Source organism: Astatotilapia calliptera, chromosome 9 (assembly GCF_964374335.1).
Source record: "Astatotilapia calliptera chromosome 9, fAstCal68.1, whole genome shotgun sequence".
In the NCBI taxonomy this organism is placed as follows: Eukaryota; Metazoa; Chordata; class Actinopteri; order Cichliformes; family Cichlidae; genus Astatotilapia; species Astatotilapia calliptera.
Window position 1 is genome coordinate 140,787 of NC_137430.1, and position 8,451 is coordinate 149,237.

General features: G+C 42.8%; 1 long non-coding RNA gene across 1 annotated transcript; it reads left to right on the forward strand.

Annotated features, from left to right (window-relative positions):
- Nucleotides 1-810: 810 nt before the first annotated feature.
- On the forward strand, nucleotides 811-5,421 carry LOC145430866 (uncharacterized). The gene is made up of 2 exons (XR_013911183.1): nucleotides 811-4,311; nucleotides 4,460-5,421. It is a non-coding gene; the product is annotated as an uncharacterized LOC145430866 (long non-coding RNA).
- The last annotated feature ends 3,030 nt before the right edge of the window (nucleotides 5,422-8,451 follow it).

The window sequence follows — 8,451 nt, forward strand, 5'->3', positions numbered from 1 at the left end:
AACAGGGGACCAGCAATTGCTGGGACCCTGTTTCCTTTTCCACACCCTAACCAGCCAGGTCCCGGTGGAGTGGGTGATGCCCCTGCCCATATCTCCTACCCTAATCCTAACCTATCCCCCCTCCCTCCCCCCCACCCCCCAGAAAAACAGAAAAAAAGCCTAAAAAATGGAAAAGCAGAAAAACAGAAAAAGAAGCCTAAATAGAGTGGTTACTAAAGATGGGGGTGCCAGAAATATAAAGATGAAAAAGAGTGGACTAAGGAATAGGGGGTGCCATGAATAAAAACAAGAGAACAAAGAGGAAAAATGGAAATAGATGACAAGAGAGTCACAAAGGGTACACAGAGAAGAAAAATAGAGAAAAACTAAGAAAAAAGTACAGAGAAAGCTAAGAAGAAAGCACATAAAAGAAAAGCTCCCCAAGTAGGGTTGAGACAAACAGAAAAATAGAACTCCCCAAGCAGGGTTGAGAAAAACAGAAAAAAGCACAGAAAAAGCTAAGAAAATGCAGAAAAAAACCTAAGTAAGAAGAAACAGAGAAATAGAAGACAAGAAAGTCACAAAGAAAACCTAAGTGAAGGGAAACATATAAATAGAGGACAAGACAGTCCCTACATCATTGAGCCCAGCCTGATGAAGGCGAAACAACGCCGAAACGTCGCGACGGGCTCAATCATAAACAGCTAGCAACTATAACCCAAGATGGGTAATTTTTTGATCAGGGGGCATCAATGCCCACTCCAGTCGAGTGAGAGTGCACCAACAGGGGACCAGCAATTGCTGGGACCCTGTTTCCTTTTCCACACCCTACCCTAAACCAGTAGAGTAGCATAATTGGGAGAAAACAGGCCAGATTTTGGCTTAAAATCTTACAACTTGACCTCCCACTTGTCCCCATCCTGAGAAGAAGCTCAAAGGACAGTTAATCTCTTGATGAAGACCAACAGAACATTGTGGACCTGAAGAATTAACAGCAGGCAAAAGACAGTGCAACTGAACCACAAATAGGGTTAGGGTTAGGGGGTTAGGGTTTCAAACAGCCGGTCTCTGCATTAAATGGGTCGACGAGGAACGTAATCTGTGGCCTTTTCGATTGTAGATCATGGAACCGGGTCACGAAGCTTTCGTGCAAGTTTTCAATCAGCGTTGCATATCTGGCTCTTTGCTTACTCAGGGCAGCCCTGGCGACTTGCCTGCTGGCTTTTAGCAGAGTGGGAAAATGCGTTAAATCTCCCTTTTGAATATGTGTCTTGAACAGCTTCAGTTTGTTGACAAACGCAAACACACTTTGCACCAGCTCAGGCAGCATTTTTAACTTACCCTGCAGGGTCAGGTTCAGTCTGTCCAAGTGACACAGCATGTCGACCAAAACGGCCAGATCCATAATCCACTTGAGGTCCGAGAGCTCGGGATAGTCCTTGTCCTTCTTTTCCATAAACAGTTTCACGGCATCCAAAAGCTCAAAGAAGCGAGAGAGTACCTGGCCTTTTGACAGCCACCTCACAGTGCAGTGCAGCGGCAGGTCACCTGGAAGTCCTTGGTCCAGCTCAGCGATGAGATTCTTGAATTGCCTGTGGTTAAGCACATGTGTGCGGATATAGTTGACGATTTCCATCACAGGCTTCATGACGTTATCTAAATTCAATGATTTAGACACGAGTTGCTCCATGTGGATGATGCAGTGGAAATTCCAAAAGTCAGGAATAGTTTGGTCAGCTTTGCACAGCCCCACAAGCCCATTCACAGATCCCATCATGGCTGGTGCTCCATCCGTGGCTATTGCAGTTCATTTCGTTATGGGCAGATTTGCTTTTTCAAATGCATCCATCATGGTTTCTTTCACATCTGTGCCACGGGTTCTGTCTTTTAATGGCACAATATCCAGGAGTTCTTTGATCACACAATCGTTTGACACAGACTGTGCAAATATTGCCCACTGAGGCTTGTCTTGTATATCACATCTCTCATCCAATGCGACACTAAAATACTCACATGCTTGAAGGTCAGAGTGCAACTATGATTCAATAGCCGTGTTAATGTCCGATATTCTGTGTTCAACAGTGTGGCGGGACAGTTGGACATCTGATACCATGCGTTTTAATTTGTTGTTTTCAGGAGACAAGATTTCAACAACGTCACTGAGGCATTTTTTAACGAACTCCCCTTCATTGTATGGCTTTTTAGCCCGTGCAATGTTCCAAGCCAGCTGATAGGATGCGAGCGTTATGGTCTCTGACCGCTTCGTAAATTTTTGGAAAAACTGTATCTGCTTTTCTGCCTGACTTTTCAAAGTGGCCAACTCGTGCTTGCGAAGTTCAGTCGCTTTTGGAAATTCCTGGTCGATGTTAGCATGGAGTGAGCTGAAGTGGCGCTGAAGATTTGAAGCTTTGAAATGCGCTAATGATGTCTGACATATAAGGCAGAATGGCTTGCCATTGCGTTCAACAAAAAAATATAAACTCTCCCACTCTGTTAAAAACGTCCTGTGTTCATCTTCATATTTTCTTTTTGCTGTACATTTTTTTCCTGCCATTTTAAGGGCGAACTTGCTCCTACTGGGAAACTTTGTGGTATTTTCATCTCACACACATGCGCATTTGATGAAAATACCGTATTGAACTCAAGCGAAGCGAACGCGCACATTTTAAAACAACAACATAAAAAAACCCTAAAACACAAACACAAACTTTGATATGAACATACGAGCCGCGTGAAACCAGACAAAGAGCAGTGGGTTGGCCACCCCTATACTAGGATGACCATATTTTGATTTCCAAAAAAGAGGACACTTGGCTCAGTCATGAAGAACTTGCTTAAAGAAACATATTTAAATGATGCCTTCTGTGTGCGGATAATGAATTGTGAAATAAAATATGTCATATAGGCTTTTACAAGTCAACAAGTGCAAAAAATGACTTAAAAGCCTCTGCAATTAAATAATGGTACAGAAATAATGCCTCATCTGCATAAGAAAAATTACCAGTACTGGGTCGGTACAAGGGAAATTTCTTTTGCAGTTTTTCTGAAAAGATGCACTTGTGCTTTGGGATCTTTTAAACATCATTAGGCGCGTTGCTGCGCATTGTCTGTCTAGTCTGTGAGCGCAGAACAAGCACTCACAAACCAGCAGTTTGGGGATGACGCCACACATATGGGTAATCTGTCAGACTGTAGGAAAACCCAGACATTTTTATCAATCCCGAAAATCCCCCGGACGCCCCGGACAGAACGTTAAAAGTGGACATGTCTGGGGAAAAGAGGACGGTTGGTCACCCTACCATATACAGAGATGTCCAGAAAGGTGCATAAGAAGAAACATGAGCCGATATCAGACCTAAGGCCACCCTCAATTGTTTCAAACAATCCAGTTAACATTCTGTTTCTGTGGCCAGGAATAAAAGTGCTTCCTGCCTGTTTGTTTGTCTGGGTCTCCTGAGTGAGCAAAGAGATACTGTAGCAATTTTAACCTTCAACTGCTTAATAACTTTAAGGAAATGCACTTTAAGCACATTTGTATTCTCTCTCAAAAATAACCTCAATACTACTTGGCATTAACTGCTCATCTAGCTTAAAAGCAAGGGAAACGACATTGGTACTTAGTGCTGTTAGTGTTCAATGCTAACAAGAGCAGTTAAGGCGGCTAATGGCCCCCAAATAGCTCAGAGGCACAGTACTAGATTTTCTAACAAAGCTCTCCTTACAAACATAAGAGTTATGCTTGGGAGCTGTGAACATGAAGCGTGAGCCAGAGTGGGAGTCGGGGAGGGTCGTGGTTCAAGGGCGAGTAGTAGTAGTAGATGTGTGGAATAACTAGAACACAGGAAAGAACAAGGTAAGTATAAACAAGTATTTGAACTCACTATGGAGCAAGATGGCCAAGCACTAGTGTGGGTTAGCAGACGATCTAGCAAAAACTAGTAACGTGCGCTGGTTTTAAATACAACTGGCTGGAATCACCACCAGATGTGAACAAGAAGTGAGATGATGAGGGCTCGGCCCAGAGGTGGCGACCACAGCAAAGTGAAAAAACACTGCCACTCACCCCGACCATGACAATTAAAATATTAAAATGTCTCAATTGCTTAACTGCCATTGACTGCACCTGCGTTAGAGGGGAAGCCTAAGTTACCATGGTTATTAGAAGTGTATTTCTGAAAATGTTGGACTGTTCCTTTATCACTGTCTAACAGTATGTGTGTGAGAGCCATGTAATGTCCATGTGTGCATGCTGACTGTGCTGCTCTGACCCCCCTCCTCCTTTCAGGGTGGAGCCTGCTGGAGTCAGATGGTTGAGACCAGGTCTGAGGAAGTGTAAGTGTGTTTTTAATGGGATTCATGAAAACAAAGCAGCACACATTCAACCATCTTCATCATGTCAGGAGTCATCATCAAAGTGTCAATCAATGAACAGATGATGGATCAATAACTGCAGCTAGATTGTGTTTGTTCTCTCCATCAGATTCCTGTCAACTCACAATCGACACAAACACAGTGCACACAAAGCTCCAACTGTCTGACAACAACAGGAAGGTGACATACATGAAGGAGGTTCAGTCATATCCTGATCATCCAGACAGATTTGATCGTCCTCAGCTGCTGTGTGGAAATGGTCTGACTGGTCGCTGTTACTGGGAGGTCGAATGGAGAGGAAGTGTTTGGATATCAGTGAGTTACAGAAGCATCGAAAGGAAAGGATACGGTGAAGATTGTTTGTTTGGATTCAATGATCAGTCCTGGAGTCTGTACTGTACTGATGATGGTCCTCGTTCTGTCTGTCACAATAAGACATCATCACCCATCTCCTCCTCCTCCTCCTCCTCTGTCTCTAACAGAGCAGCAGTGTATGTGGACTGTCCTGCTGGCACTCTGTCCTTCTACAGAGTCTCCTCTGACACTCTGATCCACCTCCACACCTTCAACACCACATTCACTCAAACTCTTTATCCTGGGTTTAGACTCTGGTCTCCTGGTGCCTCAGTGTCCCTGTGCTGAGTGGAGTGTAAAGAGTGTCTCCTGTTAGAGAAACACTCTGACTGTTGAACAGATAGTTCAGTCTGTACATGTCTGTCTCTTTCACTCACAAACACGTTTTCAGATTCATGGATTCAATCAGTTGATGTTTGAAACTCTTCTAAATGATTCCTTGTAAACTTCTTCCTCTTCTGTCCTTTAAAGATGGAAGCTCCCATTATTCCAGGATCCACATGTTGTTTTTCTGTCTTTTTTCCACTCAGCTTCACAGTGAATCTCAGTATGTTGTGTTTCTCTGAAGCTCCTCTGCATTTTCAACAAGTCTGAGCTCATTAAAATTAATCCAAATGTTTGATTTCTCTTTCTTAATGGGATGTTTCCATCATGGCTGAATAAGTAGACATCCACTAGTATTCAGTGTATAAAATATTAAAAACACTCAACATCTCATGTTTCTGTCATTCTATAAAAAAACAGCTGCTTTTAAAACTGATCCAATCACAGAAACATGAACTTCCATATTGATCAGATCAATACGTACAGCTGTGATGTCACTAACATCTCTGTTGGGTCCAAACATGCGACACTGCTGCAATTAGACCATGAGAGACTGCAAACAGAACACAAGAGCCACTTGTATGTTTTTACTTGCAAGGGGAGACTGTGCTCAGAGAGCTAACAAAAGCACCCCTGTAGCCAACACTCCAAACTTCAGTCTCCTCTCACGGTCTTTTATTCAACTCAGTTACACAACCCCCCACCATAAACCCCTGTGGCGTGCCATAAAAACTAAGGCACTGTGTGTGTGCATGCATATGTGTGTGTGTATGTCTTTGTATACATGACTTTCTGCCACACAATATATTCTTACAACTGTTTAACCACATTTCCTAGTTATCCAAAGGTCATCTCTCCACACCCTTATATGGCTTAACTTTAATGGTTCACCATATACAAGCATAGGGGAGCCCCTAAATGGCCGGGGGGGGGGGGATGAACGTCCTTCACAAGATAAGGAAACCAGGATCTCATATGGAATGTGCCTGTAGTTAAACATTATGGCCTCCCCACCATTCAACAGGCAAGGAGAACAAAAGAATATCTAAACATGCTGTTTAAGGAAAGGTTTGCAAACTGAAGAGCAACAATGACTAAGTGAAGAAATGGCACATTTTTGCTAAATATGCAGAAATAAATGCACACCCATACAATTTATGGTCAACTGAGCTGCCTTGTATGTACTAGTGATGGGATTTCTGGCTCTTTTTGGAGAACTGGCTCTTTCGGCTCCGAACTCTTGGCTCTGAGAGCCATTTCGTTCGTGAGCAGCTCTTCTGCTAAGTTCTCAGAAGTGTGTCTGTCGCTGAACTCAAAACAATCCGGAAGACAGGATACCATTTTATAATTTTCAATAAAGTGACACGTAACACGTAAATGAAAATCGTTTTTGTTTTTTTAACATATATTTCTAGTTAGAGAAATTTAAGAGGCTTATCCCTCAAAACTGTAAATACAAAAAAGTTGCACAAAATAGTTTCCCACCACAGGAAATGTATTGTGAGTGTCTTCATAGTCTTATTTTTGAAATACACCAATTTTTATATACTGCAGGAAAAACGAAAATAAATATTATAATGCAAATTTGCAAAAAAAAGCAGCATATGCATCAAAATAAACTATTTGCAGCAGTGCAATTTGAGTCCTAAGCATCCCAGAAACGACACAGAAAGTCATAAAGTCAAACATAACTTTTAAAAACACCAGTATAGGCTTACAAGGCCCTGATGGTAAAAAAAAACTACACAGCAAAAATGACGTCACTTCCAGTTTTGGGCAGGTCATGGCGGACATATGGTAGTTTGCGCTGATGGATGTAGGAAGTGTTACGAACAGCTGATCGGATCGGCAAAGCGTGTTTCTGGAATATTATGTTTTTGTTGCTGCAAGTGCTTTTTATGCAATATTTGCAAAGCTATATGTGGAAGGAAACCGTGACCTAGGGCAAGCTGATGGCATAAGATGTAAGTACAACTCCTCCGGATTCATATGCAAAAAGAATTATTGCGCTGGCTTACGTGTTTGCAGTGCTACCGGGATTTAAAAATAATTACGCAAAACGGAGCGTGCCCGCTCCGACCGGCTTTAAAGGGTTAAGGTGTGTCATGTGACATGTTCAGTATTGTCACACGTGTGTAGATTGTCCCTGATATCATAACTGCTCAAACACTGACCACCACAGTGACAGGAAGTGTTTTTAAATGATGAAACATGTCAGTGATGCTGATAGTGTGTTCATCACAGACGCTCAGGAATCAAAGTGAAAGCAGAGAAACTGGAATGAATCAGGTGTTGTAGAAGATGGAGAAACAGGGTGGAGAGAGGATGCTGCTCCTTCTTTGAGATCAAACATGTCGTGTTGTTCACGTGCTGTCAGCGTGACGCAAAGAAACCATGGAAACAAAGTGTGAGTGAGATCAGTCCAAAGTAACAGAGTGAAGAGCAGCAGATGAAGCACAGAGGACACAAAAAGGAAGGAAAGAAGGAAACAAGGTCCATCTGTGTCCTTTCAAACAAACAAGCATCAACGTCCAGGACTGACACATGACTCCACTGAGAAACTGAGCGCTCCACCATCCGCTCCAAATACACTCACTCCAAACAGGCCATCTTTGATATTCAGTCTATGCTGTGGGCTCCTGCAGCCTCTCCTTCAAAGCTCTGAGGCTTTCTGTCTGCACTGACTTCCTGCTTCTTCAAACCTGTCCTCAGGTGTTCCAGCTTTGCTCCCACATGCTGCTCACAATTGGATCATGACTTTCATTCTCCGAGCAGATGCTGGAGCAGATCTAGGCTGCACAGACTCTTCAGGTGGATGCTTCTCAAAGTAAAGCATTGCTCAGTTTGGATCACAGTTCAGTTACTAATCTGAGAAATTCTGGTTGTGGCCGAGTGCCACAGTTTCATCATCACTTTGTAAAGAGGGAACTTCATCTGACACATTTTCACAGCTTTGAAGTGGAAATGATGCTTTGGAGGAAACACAGGATGGATTTGCCTCTACAAAAGAAACAGCAGCAGACTGAGGATCATGTTAGAGGAAAAAGAAGGTGAAAAAAGGAGATTTCATGTGATTTCCATGCGTTGCTGCTCTGGACGGTGAAGCCCTGCAGAAGCTGCTGTGCTTCTGATACTGAGAAGGTTTCTGTTTTGAGAAATCTGAAGTCTTAAAATAGTCCTTGGTGTCAATTCAATGATTCAAGCTGCAGTTGGTTGTCATCTTCATTAAAACATAACTATTTGTATTTTCTGTAAATGTCTTTTTAATGTAAATGCTTTATTCCACACAGACAGGGAGTTGCTATCAGGCTGTCCAAGCAAATCCACGTCTGTAACAGAGTCCAACAGTCTGCAGTGGCCACCACAGTCCACCGTCGTCACATCACAATTTCCACATATCTGTGACGTCTCCTTGCCCTTGTA